The sequence below is a fragment of the Nycticebus coucang genome, chromosome 6, assembly GCF_027406575.1.
Source record: "Nycticebus coucang isolate mNycCou1 chromosome 6, mNycCou1.pri, whole genome shotgun sequence".
Taxonomy (NCBI): domain Eukaryota; kingdom Metazoa; phylum Chordata; class Mammalia; order Primates; family Lorisidae; genus Nycticebus; species Nycticebus coucang.
In genome coordinates, this window is record NC_069785.1 from 57,782,159 (window position 1) to 57,798,834 (window position 16,676).

Consider the following 16,676-nt stretch of genomic DNA (forward strand, 5'->3'; position numbering starts at 1 on the left):
AAGTCCCTCTTGCAATCATGTCTTGCCCCCATATGCAAAGTCTTTAAATGTCTCAAAATGGAATAGAAAAATATGCACAATTTCAATAAACCATGTCAGGATTACGTTAGAGAACCCTTGTGAGATCACTCTAACCAACTGATAAATCAGGTTGTTTAGATAGGAAGAGTATTAGTATTAAGAGTACCAGTATTTAGCCCATGTCACGTGATTATTATTCCATGACTATGGTTTACATCATGCTCCTTTTACTATCCCATCAGAGTCCTTTACCTAGTTAACTCTTACTATCCTTCAGAATGCAATTCAAGGTAAGCTTCTCACCAAAACTTACCCAGACCTCCACCCTAAAAATACAGTGTCCACTATCATATGGCCTCTTCACCCTCTGTATGTTTACACCACAACATTTACCAAAATTTGTAATTATAAATTACGTGGTGATTTGATTAATGCCTATTTTCCTTTTCTAGACTATAAAGCTTCATAACTGGGTGGTCACTTAGAAAACCTGATTCAGGGCAGTGCCTGTGGCTTAGCGGGTAGGGCGCTGGCCCCATATGCCGAGGGTGGCGGGTTCAAACCCGGCCCCGGCCAAACTGCAACAAACAAATAGCCAGGCGTGTGGTGGGCGCCTATAGTCCCAGCTACTCTGGAGGCTGCGGCAAGAGAATCGCCTAAGCCCAGAAGTTGGAGGTTTCTGTGAGCTGTGTGACACCATGGCACTCTACTGAGGGCAATAAAGTAAGACTCTGTCTCTACAAAAAAAAAAAAAAAAAGAAAAGAAAAAGAAAACCTGATTCAGTGTTTTAGAATGGCAGTCTCCAAATTTTTTTTACTTTACCCTCCATTAATTTTTTCAAGCATGCATACTCATTATATATACCTTTGTTTAATTGTCACATACATATGTGTGACTTGTCCTAATAGATTATGTACGTTATAAAATAAACGTACAAAAATATTTTAAAAGGCTGAGATGAAAAAGTTTTTTTCACTAACAGCCTGACTTGTAGGTGCCCTCCAGGCCATGGAGTGTGTAATTAGCACACCGCTTAAAATTTCATTTGCATTAAGTTTTTTTAAAAACAAAAAAATTAAACCAAAAACAAACCAAAAACCACAAGTATAGTAATTACTACTATACAACAAACTGCTTTTGCTATCCACCCTTAAGTTTCTTTCATGTGATAATGGTTTCATTTTTAAAAATCTCCTCTCCTTTAACTCAGGTCTTTAAGGACCTCACACATCTAAAGATTCTTTACATTCACCAGAAACTCCCAGAGTGGGGTGAGAGCAGACAGGTGGTTTGATTAATGAACAGTATTGATTTAATTTTCTACAAGAGTTCTTCCTTCTCTATGGAGATGCTGGTTTGCAATTCACATCAAGTATTATACCATGCTTATGTACTCTTAAATATAGGAGAATGAAAAGTTTACTAAAGTTTTTCCTTCCTTTGTAAAAATACATATGAAAGTTTTAGCCTATAAAACAATCAACAGCCTATCGATAACCATGTGAATCTTCCTAAGACCAAGGAAACTTTTTATTGGAGGTTTTATTAGCACATACAGAAAGGAAGCAGAAAATACAACTGTTAAAATCAATTCAGTAAATAAACTTCAAGTTATAAATACAAAGGATTCTGAAAAAATACTGGGATATTTCAAAAGAGATATAAACAAATTAAAGATTCAGTATAAAGCTAGTAGCTAAATAGTTATTAAATAGATCTGGGCCTGATTAGTAAATTATGAAAGTTTCTTCATAATTTAGAATCCAGTTAAAAAATTTATTTTTCTGGAGACAAACAGGGGGACTCATTTTGTTCTCATACACTTTTTGTGTAAGAAAATCAGATTTCTTCAGATATAAAGAAATAAGCAATTTGTGATTCCCGCCCTCCTTAACTTTTGATTGTGCCTATTTCTACGGAAGTTTTCTGTTGTTTTGTTTTCCCTTTAAGAAAACAATCACTAACAACTATCCAGATATTTCAAACGAGAATTTGAGGAGAGAGATGGTTGCTAAGGGCAAGAGAGACAGAGAAAGAAGGACCCTGGGCACCCCGGACTCCAACTACCCTGATACCAGACCTCAAAGTTAACTGACATCAGACCCCCCCCAAACTGGAAACACATCACAACTGGTCTTTCACTTTACAGATGGATTAAAAACAAAACAAAACACAGCCACTGGAAACAATGGAACTTCTCTACCCTGTTTATTTTCTCCATCTCCACAGGGGCCTTACTCTATTTAGGGATCTTTTCAGTCAGGTATGCGGAGTGAGGCTCCACAAGTACTGTAAATCTTTACCCAGCACCAAAGGTCAGGGGTTATCTGTGCTATGTAGTTTCAGGGTAGATGATTTTCTTTACTTTCTTTTCTTTTTTTTTTTTTCTTTTTTAAGCAAGAAGACAAAACATATGCATACAAATCACAGCAAGCTAATTTAGGTATAAAAAAATTTTACTCTTCTATAGATAAACTGCTTTCTCAAGAAAACCAGTAAACATCAACTTTTCAATCATTCTACAAAGAGAAACCAGATACAATTGAGCCCCCATCCCCCTCTACCACTTTCTGCTAGAAAACCTGCCACACAGCTGCTAAAGTAGTAAAAGTTCAAACCTGCAAGTGTTGATCATTTAGGCAAATGCATCAATTCTGTTCTAGGAGAAGGGGCATAGAAACATTGCATAATCATTAAAAATAAAAAAAAAGAGTATCTGTGTATCATTTTTGTTCACATATTACACTTTACTTAATAACAAGACAGATGTTTTTCACAAAGCTGTCCATGTTTTAGATCGTTTCAAAAGGTGATGACTATTCAAAACTAAAAATATATATAAAAAAAATTGCTATTGACAACATCCCACGGGGTTTCCTTAATGCAATTCTGATATAGTACAATACACAGCACAAAAGTAAAAAGAATTTCTTCTTTCAGGCACTATCATTTTCACGTTGTTTGTAATCCTCTGAATTTAAGAAGCAGAATGCAAACTGTGATAGCCGTGCTACTGCATTTGATTTGATTACAAAAAACTCACAAAAAGGTTTTCAAATATTGACAAGTGCAAAATATTTCCATGACTTGCTAGGAGATTCCATTTGAAATGCCATCTACCTTTCTCGCACAATACAGCAATCTAATCCCCTTTGCTTCTTTCTTGTTTAAAATTCCTCTGTCTTTGGTGGCAAGAGAGACTGATAAACAGGGGACTCTATATAGAGTTTAGAATTGCACCAAACTAACAACAAACATAAGCATGACCATATCTATATGGAAAAATCTGTTCCTGCAGGTCTCTGAAGATGATTTAAGAAAAAAAAGGACTGCATTCGAAGTTGTCAGAAAATGAGAATGTGCAAAGCTGCATACAGTAAGAGAAATTTCAGTGACACTTTTTGGATGTGCCCCTCTTTTGACAGCATGATTTAACTTCCTTTGTTTGACAATCACGCTGACTAGTTTCTCTTCTCTTTGCTCGTTTCCTTCAATGTAGCCAAGCCAGAGTGACACAAAGTCTCTTAGGGCAGAATGTGTGGCCTCGGCTTCCAAGTGCCCAACAATGATTCACCATCTCTTTGTTGTGAAATATAAACCCACATATTAAGCTGCTGTGGACATCTCCACTGGGACACTAATTTCTCCAACCCAATATGATCAAAGCTGAAATCAGTATCTCCTATTTCCCCAAACCTAGTCTTCCTCCTGAAAGCCCTACTTTAAAGTGCCATCCCCGTGAACTCTTGAGTATCATTCAAATTCCTCGTTCTCCCTAGTCATATTTACACACAACTAACAGTTATTGAGCACTTACTTCACATCAATCCACTCTTTTGAGGGTTCCACATTTAATCCTCAACCTAGATGGTTAGAGGAAACTGAGGTTCATCAAGGTGAAGTAATCCTAGTGGGTTGGAGGGTTAGGTTCAAACCCCAGCCATCTGATTTCAAAACCCTCAGTCTTTTGTCTTAATTTTTAAATTCACATACACTAAAGTTGACTTTTTTGTTGTTGTACTGTTCTATGTAACACATATACACATTTCTGTAACCACACCACAGTCAGGAGTTAACAGTTCCAACCACATGCAAACTCCCAGTGCTTCCCTTGGTAGTCAAATACTCAAGTTCTGTCCCCACCCCTAACCTGTGGCAATCACAGATCTGCTTTCCACCCACAGTTTTGACTTTGTGAGAATGTTATATGAATGGAAACATATAGAATGTAACCTTTTGAGACTGGTCTCTTTCACTCAATTTATTTCACTCAATTGTGAATATACATTTGTGTACAGTTTTTTGTGTGAGACTGTTTAGGATTAAAAATCCTTAGGCTGGGATTGCTGGGTCATATGGTAGTGGTGTCATTTAACTTTATAAGAAAGCACTAAAATGTTTTTCAGAGTGGCTGTTACCATTTTGCATTCTTACAGTAATGCATAAGAGTTTCAGGTGATCGCTATCCATATCAGCACTTGTTATGGGTATTTAAAAAAAATTAAATATTTAAAAAAATTAGTCATTATTCAGTATGTAGTGGTATCTAATTGTAATTTAAATTTTTAAATTTGTATTTCCCTAATGTTTTTTCCTTTCAAAAGTTTAGCAAGAGGAGAATTTGCTTAACACTACAGAACGTTTCAAGACTTGAGTTACAAAACAATACCACATTATTGCACTTGTAACTGGCCTCCCTTTTATACAGGCAAGAGCAAAACTTGCATACGCTAAAAGATAAAGTAACTCAATTCTATAGAAACCTTTAAAATGAAAGGTGAGGCTTATGCTAAAAGAATAGATTAACACATTTTTGTAAACCTATTTTTTGTTTAAAATTGGTTAATCAAGTTATTTGTTTCTTCCTTGGCTGACCTATTTTTCATATATAGACTAGAAATAACGAAATTTATATGACTTTTTCTTTTTCTGCCTAGTTGATGTTTCTAACAAAGTAGTTTTATGTTCCATCCATTCAGATTATAAGCATTCTGATTTATTTAAAAAGGGATTGTTCATCCAAAAAATTACTTTAAACAGTGTACAGGACTGGTGAAGACTGGCTATTTCACATTAGACAGTACAATCTATGTCTGCCAAATGGCTGGTCTCTGTAAATGCTCTTTGCTGGTCTTAAGGAAGGTGCCTTGTGTATGGAATTAGTCCATTCCTCTTTCTTGTATAAATGTAAGTCTCCTCACTGAGTCCCTGTCCATAATCATAGTAATCAGCACCACTTTGGGCTGGGGTGCTGTAGCTGTTATCATGGGAATCATAACTCTGTTTATCACAAACAGTGCCATATCCATTACCATAATCATATTCTCCATAGCCTTTTGTGTTGGGGGGCAGAGGTGGAAGTCTGTATCTAGTTGGGGGGACTCTCCTTGCTCTGGGAGTGAGAGGTTTTATTTCCTGATTCCCTGGCCCTCCAGTGAATGAGACTTCCTTGGGAGTCTCCAACAGGGGGGCTCCACTTCCCCTGGTTATTGTTGGGGTTGGTACGCCTCTTGTACACAAGGTAGGTTTCCCTTGAACCACTTGAACATTTGCATTTTCTGAACCACCATTTAAATATATTAATTCTTGAAGCTGTGCTTGCCTAATCTCATCTTTATAGTCAGGGATGAGGAACTTTTTAATTTCTTCCATAGCATGTCCCAGGAGGACATAAGATCACCACTGAGGTGGAAGTCTTTGCTTCTCCACTTTCCTCAACTCTTCTTCCTTTGCTTTGTCTCTCATGGGAACTTTTCCAAGACTGGAATTTATTATTATTATTATTATTGTTTTTTGAGACAAGAGTTTCACTTGGTTGCCCTCAGTAGAGTGCTATGGCATCACGGCTCACAGCAACCTCAAACTCTTGGATTCAAACAATCCTCCTATCTCAGCCTTCCAAGTAGCAGGGACTACAGGCACCTGCCACAATGCCCTACTATTTTTAGAGATGGGGGTCGCTCTTGCTCAGACTGGTCTCAAAACTGTGAGCTCAGGCAATCCACCCACCTCGGCCTCCCAGAGTGCCAGGATAACAGGAGTGAGGCACTGTGCTCAGACTGTATTTTATTTTTTTAACATCAATTTTTTAGTTTTTATTTATTTCAGATTATTATTTGAATACAAACAATTAGATTGTTTGCATTTGTTAAGTAAAGCCCAAGTTGTAGTTTAGCCCTTCACCCAGGAGGTGTGTCATGTAACCCTACATTGCACCTGTTAGGTGAGAGCTTACCAAATTCCTCCCTTCCCTCCACACTTGAATTTAATTGTGTTTTTCTTGTGTGGTCATGTAGTTGTTTATCTACTAGTTTCATATTAGTATTGAGCACATCGGATACTTGCTTTTCCATTCTTGTGATACTTAGGAGGATGTTCTCCAGATCCATCCAGGTTAAAACAAAAGACGTAAAGTCTCCATCTTTCTTTATGGCTGAATAGTACTCCATGGTGTACATTCACCACAGTTGATTTATACATTCGTGAGTTTATGGGCAGTTGGGTTGCTTCAACAACTTTGCAATTGTGAATTGAGAGGTAATAAACATTCTAGTGTACATGTCCTCATGGTAAAATGATTTTTTTTTCTTCTGGGTAGGTACCGAATAATGGGATTGAAGGATCAAATGTAAGGTCTATTTTTACCTCAAGGATGGACATTTTTGTCAAAGTTTCTTCTTGTAAATGCTTCAGAGAATTGCCACCTGTATCCAAAAGTTTCCCCACAAAGTTGAACTTAGGGAGTTGTTTACGTCAATGTACTTTTCTTCATCCTTGCTTCCTCCTTTTTCAAACTTTTCTATTTCTTGGTTCACCAGCTATAGATTGTGTTTGAAGGAAGGGTCCAGAAGTTCTTCTCTGCCATCAGGTCGGGTAGGTACCACTCCTCAATCCTGGCAGGGTCTCAACATGGACTCAGTCGGGAGTGCAACAGCTGCCCTACAACCCTGACCACACCCAAGCCCCGAGCAGCACTGACACTGGGGCTAGATCCCTTAGCAGTCACTAAGCCTGGTGGGTGGGTGGGTTGGGGGACACAGAGGTGGGAACCAGGTTGCTCAGCGGGATGCCTGGTGGCTGCAGAGTGGCTGGTGCCAAAGGCACCCCATGGCACCCCATGTTCTGGGTGCCAACCAGTGTGGTCAGGTAGGCCCTCAGGCTGAACCGTACTACCTGCTCAACAACCCTGAGGCAATTCTGGACAAGCCCCGCCAGACCACACCTGCACCTGAGCTGCAGCTGAGACCTGCTAGCCACTAACAGCCTGCTGCTGGGCCAAGTGCTGCCCCCATGGTTAATGATGTTGAGCACTTTTTCAGAAACCCCTCAGCTCAGCTATAACCTGTATATCCCCATGAGTTCCACATGCATTCAGTTAAGTTCTACTTACCTAAGCCTAAAACAACTTCACGAATCTGCCTTCTCCCCAACAAACTACTTAGTTTATACTCTCATCATCTTAGATTATTTCAGTAACCATCTTATTGATCTTCTGTCTTCAGTAGTCCCTGCCCTTACCCACACTCGCTGCCCCTCCTCAGCCTAATCCTCTGCAATATCATTACTAGTTATCTTTCTAAAATAAGTCATGTCATTTTCCCACTTGAAAACTTCTGCATTGTTAATCATTTATCAGGGTACACAGGGACCTTATAACACAGGCCCTATTTAACTCTCTGGTTTTAGTCTCTACTACTCCTACTGAAGTAATTCATGTTTTTGCTCTAGCAAATAAATGAGGCTACCTCTTGAATCTTTAGGATTTTTTTCCTTTTCTCTTTTTTTGATATTTTGGACTCCTCTGCCTGAAATGACTTTCTTCCTTTTTTTAACCAAACTTCATCATATAGTACAATTAGTCACTTAAGGACGCTCATCATATTCCTCAATTCCATCTATTAGCACATTTTCCATGATGAACGTAAATGCTTTGGAGGCCCCCATGTCATTTTTGTTCATATTCCTTGTACCCAAAACAATGTCTAGTACAGAGTAAGTGCATTCAATGAATATACAAAAATTTTTAAATTTTAAAAGTAGAAAATAAACAGGTTAAAATTCATATTGGATGGATACAGTTATTTATCTTTGAACCACTAGACAACAAGGGATGGATACACCTTAATATAAAAATTTTATGAAACAAGCTATGGCAATTAAATTAATATACATACTAATGTTATATTATTAAACTAAGTAGCTTTATATATGAAAATAACTTTATAAAGTTCTAAGGAAGTATATATTTTATCTACCCTAAAAGCAGAAATTTTGCTTTTCTAACTGGCAATATCTCCTGGGCACTATCTTTGTGAACAGTCAGGTGAATAATCACAGAAGTTAAAATTGCAAGTTGTAGGGATGCTTTCTGTTTTATGATTAATTTATAGTGTTAACTACAGTCCATTTTCAGAAATTTCTAAATTTAGCTCATCTTTTGATTTGGAAGACCAAGGAACTACTGTGTGAAAGCCTTCTAGCAGGGGCCCTGGAGAACAGCCAAGGAAGCATAGAAACTCCTTTATCTCAGACCTATTGAGTATTCACTGTATTCACACAGTACTACTGAGGCTTTGTACATAGTAGCGTGGCACTTAGAGCACATCGTAAAGCTCAGAGACAACAGCTAAGTGGGCTAAAAAATATTCTCCTTGCGAATGATCACTAAACATGCCTGGCTCTATTTTGTGGATTCAAAGAACAGTTCATGTTATGGATTTGTGGAATCCATGGCTATATTTCCTTTATTTTCTTGTTCATTTAAAAACACAAAACCTAATTAAATTTGGCAGTATCATAGTTAACTGAGATGTATTGACTCAAGAATAATTAGGCTATCCCAGGGGACAGCATATGCTGTTATATTTGTAACTGGATAGCCCCTGAGAGCTAACTCAAAGGAAAAGATAAAACAATTTAACAGTTACAGAACTACCTGAAGAAGACATAAATCAAATGTTCAAATACCTTCCCCTATGTACTAAAATAGAAGGTAGAGGGGGGAGCCTTGAAATTCAGCATTTCATTAAATTCCCATGCCAGGTGGGATGGCTCACATCTGTAATCCTAGCACTCTGGGAGACCGAGGCAGGAGGATCTCTTAACCTCAGGAGTTAAGACACCAGCCTGGAAAAAAAAAAAAAAAAAAAAGACACCAGCCTGAACAAGAGTGAGACCCCCACACCCCCTACTAAAAACAGAAAAATTCACTGGGAGGGAGGTGGCGGATGCCTGTAGTCCCAGTTACTCAGGCAGCTAAGGCAGAAGGATTGCTTGAGCCAGGAGTTTGAGGTTACTCTGAGCTAGGATTAAGGCCATGGCAGCCTGGGCAACAGAGTAAGATTTTGCCTTAAAAAAACAAAAAATTAATAAAAATAACCTCCCAGATTAAGCTGCTGATCCTGGGACAACACTTTGCAAAGCAACAACTATATAGACTATCTACACTTGGAATTGCCAAACTATAGTACATGGCCTGGTGCCATCAATGCAGCCTGTAAGCTAAAAATGGTTTTCCTATTTTTAAATGGTTAGACCAAAAATTGAAAAAGAATACTCTTCTGTGCCGTGTCAAATTATATGAAATTCATACTTCAGTGTCCATAAATAAAGTTTTATTGTAACATAACCATACCCATGCATTTGCATACATATGTATTTTTTTTCAGAGACAGGTTATTAACCTTTCACCCAGGCTAGAGTGCAGTTCAATGATCATACCTTACTGCAACTTTCAACTTCAGGGCTCAAGGGATCCTCCCACCTCAGCCTCCCAAGTAGCTGGGACTACAGGTGCACACAAACATACCCAGCTAAATTTTAAATTTTTTTATAGAGACAAGGTCTCGCTATGTTGCCGAGGCTGGTCTGGAACTGTTAGCCTCAAGCAATTCTCCCACTGTGGCCTCCCAAAGTGCTAGGATTATAGGAATGAGCTACTTTTCCCAACCCATTCATGTCTTCTTAGGCTGTTTTTGTGCTGCAGTAGCAGAGTTGAATACTTGTGATAGCAACTATCTGGCCCATTATATTAGTCTCTTCAAGCTGTTATAATAAAATGCCATTGCCTCAGTGGCTTAAACAACATAAATTTGTTTTCTCATGGTTCTGGAGGATAGAAACTCCAAGATCAAGATTTGGGGGGGATCTAGTTTCAGGTGACGGCTTTCTTCCTGGAGTATAGATGATCACTTTTTGCCATGTCCTCACGTGTATGAAAGTGAGATCTCGTGTAGCTTCTTTTACTGGATCAGAACCTCATTCTTATGACCTCATTTAAGCTTTATTATCTTTTCACAAGTCCTATTTTCAAATATAGTCACATTGAGGTTTGGGGCTTCCACATATAAATTTTGGGATATCACAACTATTTGGTCCCTAACACAAAGCCTATGTTATTTACTACCTGGATCATTATAGAAAATGTCTGCCTACCCATCGTCCAAACTTTTGTTTTCCAGAATGGGAAGAAATACAAAAAAGTCAGACCTTACCCAGTCCTACTAGATATTAGAGAACCTATGAGTAATTCACATATACATATTAATGTTCAAGAGTACTGATTTTCTTTTTTCTGTTTTTGTTTTTTGGCCAGGGCCGGGTTTGAACCCGCCACCTCCGCTATATGGGGCCGGAGCCCTGCTCCTTGAGCCACAGGCACTGGCCCCAGAAGCTCTGGTTTTCAAATCTAATGATCATGGAAAATCATGTGGCAAAAACTTTTTTTTTTTAATACAGACACAAATGTTTTAAAGTACAGGTTCCACCCTGGGAGAAGGACACTTTGTAAAACAACAGCAACAATTAACATTTATTGAGGACTTCTGATGCAATTTTCCAGGCACTATGCTAAACCTTGTGCATTATTTTAATTTAAGCTCCCTGCCATTATAAAACAGATATTATTATTGTCACCCCTATTGAAGATGATGCAAACAGCCAAAATTTAATTTGTTAATAAGTTATAGAATTTGGAATCAAAATCAGACAGCAGACATGAAACTTACTTAACTGATAGTTTTCTTTTAACTGACAGTGCCACGTGATTCTTATAATAGAGCATTGTGAGTGATGTACCATGGGAATGACTGGCTCCATTTAGAAGAGCATTCTCAGAAAGCTGACACTTAAAAGCTGGGTAAGATTTTTTTCAAACGGGAAAAAGGAGATATACCTCTAATTCATCCAGAGAATACCAAAAACACTTAAGAATGGCAGGTGACCTTTTATTCAAGACAGAATTTAAGAAATGATAAGTAGATAATGCATTGTAATTTTTGTATAGTCCTTATATTATGGTTTCATCAATCTGTGAATGTTTCATCTTTAAATAGAGGTAGCTGCAAATGGCAAATGAAAAATCTTTTCTTTTTCACTGTTAATGAAAAAGTACTTTTTTTAGGAACAGGACTTTTTTTAGAATAAAATGCTCCATTTCTTTTGAAGTATTGGTTTCTAAGTTTTTAAGTACTAAGTTCTAAAATTTGAGATGATTATCAATCATGTATGGCATTTTCAGATATTGAGGAGAATGAAAAATTAAAAAATTTTTGCTCTGTTGGAAAATGAAGAAAAAATAGTTGAGTATGCCCTAAAGTCTATGTTAAAGTTTCCACATGTTTTGGCTTGATAATAGATACAAGAAAGGGAAACTTAAAAGGTATTTAATAATCAAGAAAAATATAAGTTTTTAAATGTTCTCTTTGTTTTGTTATAATTTGCACTCATACTTTATTAGTCCGTTTTCTAGCCTACAAAGCAGGTGGTTTCCAAAATCATTCCTTTAAAAAGTTTACTGACTTGGCTCAGTGCCTGTGGCTCAAGTGGCTAAGGCACCAGCCACATATACCTGAGCTGGCAGGTTCAAATCCAGCCCGGCCCACCAAACAACAATGACGGCTGCAACCAAAAAATAGCTGGGCGCTGTGGCGGGTGCCTATGGTCCTAGTTACTTGGGAGGTGGAGACAGGAGACTCGCTTGAGCCCTGGAGTTTGAGGTTGCTGTGAGCTATGATGCCATAGTACTTTACCCAGGGCCAACAGCTTGAGGCTCTGTCTCAGGAAAAAAAAAAAGTTTACTGACTTAAGCTAGATGAATTTATTTTGTGACTCATTAATAGGAAAGAATGAATCAGACACTTTTCAGAGGAACTATGTTTACTAAAAGTAGACAGGAACTGTGGAAAAGCACAGGAAGAATTGAATTGAAGAGTAGCAAAAAATGTGAGGTATGTCCCCAAAGTTCTGGCCTGTGATAAATAAAAGCAAAAATGCTAATGGAATTTTCCACACTGATTCTAAAAATGTTATATTAGGAAATAAATGCAGAATGATCTCACAGAAACCAATGCTATTTTATGAAGACAAAGCTAATCTGGACAGAACGTTTATATTATAAGTTATATATGTTACTCTATAATGAAGAATCCTGTATTTATAATAATATTTAAGCTGGCATTTAATCTCAAGGAACCAAATCATCTGAAATGAATTTACAGGCTGTAAAAAACAATATGGAAAAACATACTTGAAACTACTTCATGATTAGCAGAATTCTGTTATTAAACATAGTGTATCTTGGACTAATCTTAAGGGGTACAGTCAGAAAGCTGTAAAAGAACTACATCGTAAACATTTTCACCAGTAGGAAGTTTCCCAAAATTTTCTGAGTATTATCTAAAGTTTCCCCGTGTGAGAGGAATGAGACAACAAATCACTGGAAAGACTTTGGCTTACCTTAAAATGTGACTTCCATATTTTCTAAACTGAGTGATTCTAATTTTCTTCAAAACAAAGTCACTATTATAGTAAGATTCATAATGTACTCTCTCCAATAAAATTGATCTCTTTTATGATACAAAATATTCCCTTCTGCAACTAAAGGAAAAGTTACAACTCCCTCCAGTTATATCAATTTGCCTCACCAGTAGTAGTAGATTTGGGAGAGGGGGTTTGAGGGAGTTTTTGTTGCTATTGTTGTTTTTGTTTTTGTTTTGAGACAGGGTCTAGCTCTGTCACCCTAGCTCACTGCAACCTCAAACTTCTAGGCTTATGTGATCTTCCTACCTCAGTCTTCTATGAGTAGCTGCCACTGTAGGCGTGTAGCAGCATGCCTAGTTAATTTTTTCTAGTTTTAGTAGAGACCCAGGGTCTCGTTATTGCTCAGGCTAGTCTCCCAACTCCTGAGTTCATGCCATCCTCCCACCTTAGCCTTCCAGAAGGCTAGGATTATAGGTGTGAGACACCGTGCCCAGCCACCAGTAGTAGTTCTTGATTTTCTCTGTTGAGGTAGGTAACCACATCACCAAAACTTATCCTACTGTGGTAAAAAACAACACTCAGAAATCTGACTTATATTTAGCATGTGTCTGTACAAACTAAGAGACTCAAAATTCACATTATTAACTAGGGACTATTTCTTCTGACTCCTACTCCTAGCAGTAACTGGGAGTGCCAACTTTGCATTTCTAAAAGGTAAAAATAAAATTCTGTGAGGTTTGAAGGTGCAAGCGATTTTGGATCCTTATAACTGGGGCTAAACCTCATGTTCACTAATCATACTTGCTGTGAAACTAAAATAGCCTAAGTTCTTTAGCAAAACAAAATAAAAGCTAAATATGATTTATTAATGTCCTGAATATCAGTGTCCTAAATGTTAAACAAATAACAATACTAATTAATCTTCCCTTTTTCATTCTATTATATAAAGACTGAACCATTCAGAACAGTTTCTAACAGCTTGTGAAAATAGTCCTTTTGCAATCAATCTTTTAACTTCAGAATTCAAAGCCAATTTCTGACATAAAGAGATAAAAAGAGGCTCAGTGCCCGTAGCACAGTGGTTATAGCGCCAGCCGTATACACTGAGCCTGGCAGGTTTGAACCCAGCCTGGGCTAGCTAAACAACAGTGACAACCAAAAAATAGCCAGCTGTTGTGGCGGGCGCCTGTAGTCCCAGCTACTTGGGAGGCTGAGGCAAGAGAATCGCTTAAACCCAAGAGTTTAAGGTTGCTGTGAGCTGTGATACCATAGCACTCTACTGAGGGCGACATAGAAAGACTCTTATCTAAAAATAAAAATAAAAAAAGAGAGAGAGATAAAGAGGAACAGATTACTTAAATCAGTGTATTATAAGCAAACACAAGTGTTTTCTTAATTTTGCTTGAGTTTACTACGTAATAAATATAACATTTTAAAATTCTACTTATCATTGAGCTAAAAACATTGAAAGTACTAAGAAAAAACTAAGTGAAATTAATCACTACAAAGATGCAAAATCTTGAAGCAAACCCTCAAACAATTTAGAACAAATCACACAAACATATTAAATCACAAGTTAATTTGTTTTTTCTAAGCCTTCCAAAAGTAAGCCAATTCTAATTGAAAAGAATTTCTATATTTTAAAGTCATTAAGATCAAGCTAGCAACATAAAAATATTCATACTGCTCTGCCAATATATTATAATATTAAAGACAAAAGAATATTTTTAGTTACTTTAAAAAATAAAGCTACATCTGAAGGAACCGAGCTTTGAGGTTTTAGAGTTCAAGACTATCAAATAACTTTCATTAATAAATACAATTAGATTTAGTTAATTAGAAATTTGGGAGGAATTGGAAAAGTCAGTCAATTAATATCTTTTGGCTTAATCCTTCTTGTTTTAAGCAGAGGTTATGTCTGTTACATCTTTTTATGTAGTACTATAATGCCTTGCTTAGAAAAATATTTGAAAATGCTAATTAAATGAATTGAAATATATAAATTAATCTTTTTCTTTCTTTCAGAAACAAAAGAACTACATGTATCACAAAGGAGAATGTGTCCCAATAACATACTTTTTAAAGTGAAAATTTAATTACCAGAAGTGAAAACAAAAGGATGTGGGCATCAGAAAGGGGATTTATATGAAAATGAAATTTTGAGATAACAGTTTTTTACTCAAATTGACATTGAATCAGCAAACAGAAGCATTTAAATTTCATTTCCAAGCCCTCTTAGTAAATCTAGTTCTAGTCAGAGTATCTTTAATGTGCAGAAGCTCGATGAAACCAAGTATTCACTACGCAAGACACAGATAGGATTCTCTTAACCTACTGCCCCCAACACATCACTCTCTGTTAAACAGGCAGCCACTGCCAGATGCTCTCACTAAAAGTGGTCACAGATGGTCAGTTGTCCAGTTAACAGGACATACTGCTCTCCCAATATCTAAACGTAAGAATGAAGGGAGTAAGAGCTGTTCACACTTGCCTGCTTAGTGGGCTAAACGTATTAGCCTGCTGTAAGCTTGGCTAGGCTCCAACACTGACTTTCTAGAAAAGGAAGAGAAGACCCTAGAGGTCTCAAGATGAAAAGGTACCTTAAAGGTGATCTCGCCAACAGCTGTACATTGTCCCTGCTTGTCAGCCATTCAGGCCGTGACTCATGACTCGGCAGCTCCGGGGGTGCAGAACCTGCTGTCTAACAAGAAAGCCCCTTGGCCGCAACAGAGGCCCCTTACCCTGAACTGCAGTTAGTCCAACCACTCAGTCTGATTCCACAGTCAGGAAACACAGATATGGTATACTGACTGTAACAAAACAATTTCCTAGTTCACTCATTGAAAAGTGACTTTAAATAGCATACACGGTAGATTTTACAACATAAAAACAAAGGCAGTTAATATATACAATTTATTTTTCAAATATACGGGGGAAATAAAGGTTTACAGTTCAGAAAGCTGGTTATTATTCAGAGATTATAAAAAAGTTCAACAAAGATCAATGGGTCTGTCTCTTCAGCATGCACCATGTATAGAAAATTTTAAAGAATTGCTTTTAATTGCTTAAGTTCTAATAAAATATTTCTCTAAACATTTTATAGTGTTTTTCACAAGGAGAGCATTATTTTGTTTTTTTCTAATAAATTATTCATCTGTTTAGAATGAGCTCCTTGTAACATATGTTCAAGGAGAGCCCTCTAGGAATGTATTTTTTGATGTGTCTTTTACATTCTTTGTATTTCTTTAATAGTGAGAAAATTGGAAGTATTAAGTTTCATCTATGATTCTTCAACAACAATTGTGCCAAATCCTGTTTCTTACTTGATAGTGAGTAAAATTTTCTTGAATCAATGACATGTGTGTGGAAAGGGCCCACTGAGAAGTCATGGCTAGAAATAAACGTTGCTGGCTTTGGTGACAATAGGTTGCTCTAGTGGCATCTTGGTGTCAATGGTTCATGCAGCCTGGAACATATATGGTTTAAGTAACCGGGGCTATATAACTTCTTCTCATTGTTTATAGAGATGTCTGACAGAGATCAATAGTGAAACTTACTTAACCAAATGCAGATTAAATTAAAAACTGACATAATAAGATTACAAGCAAAACACCATCTGGAAAACTATGGCAAAGAACCACAAGATGGAGTTCCGTGTCCCTGCATCTAAAAACAGATTCCCACTATTTCTTCTTACTGTGTAGGGACTCTATTCTAATGCTGCTCTCACAGTTTGTGCTATGGAAAGGCCACACAAGGAAATGGAAAAGCCCACAGTGGAACCACTGTACCTCTTAGCTACCCTCACCTCCCAAGGGCAGAGTGGGAAAGACAAAGCCAGAGTGCTCCATAAAATTCTAATATGTGCAGAAGGCACTATAATAATTTAGCACCC

At 37.3% G+C, this 16,676-nt stretch overlaps 1 protein-coding gene and 1 pseudogene across 1 annotated transcript in view; both read right to left on the reverse strand.

Annotated features, from left to right (window-relative positions):
• Positions 1-16,676, reverse strand: part of PRTG (protogenin) — a 170,379-nt gene that overhangs the window by 54,120 nt on the left and 99,583 nt on the right. The window lies entirely within an intron of this gene.
• On the reverse strand, positions 5,091-16,170 carry LOC128587677 (KH domain-containing, RNA-binding, signal transduction-associated protein 3-like; annotated as a pseudogene).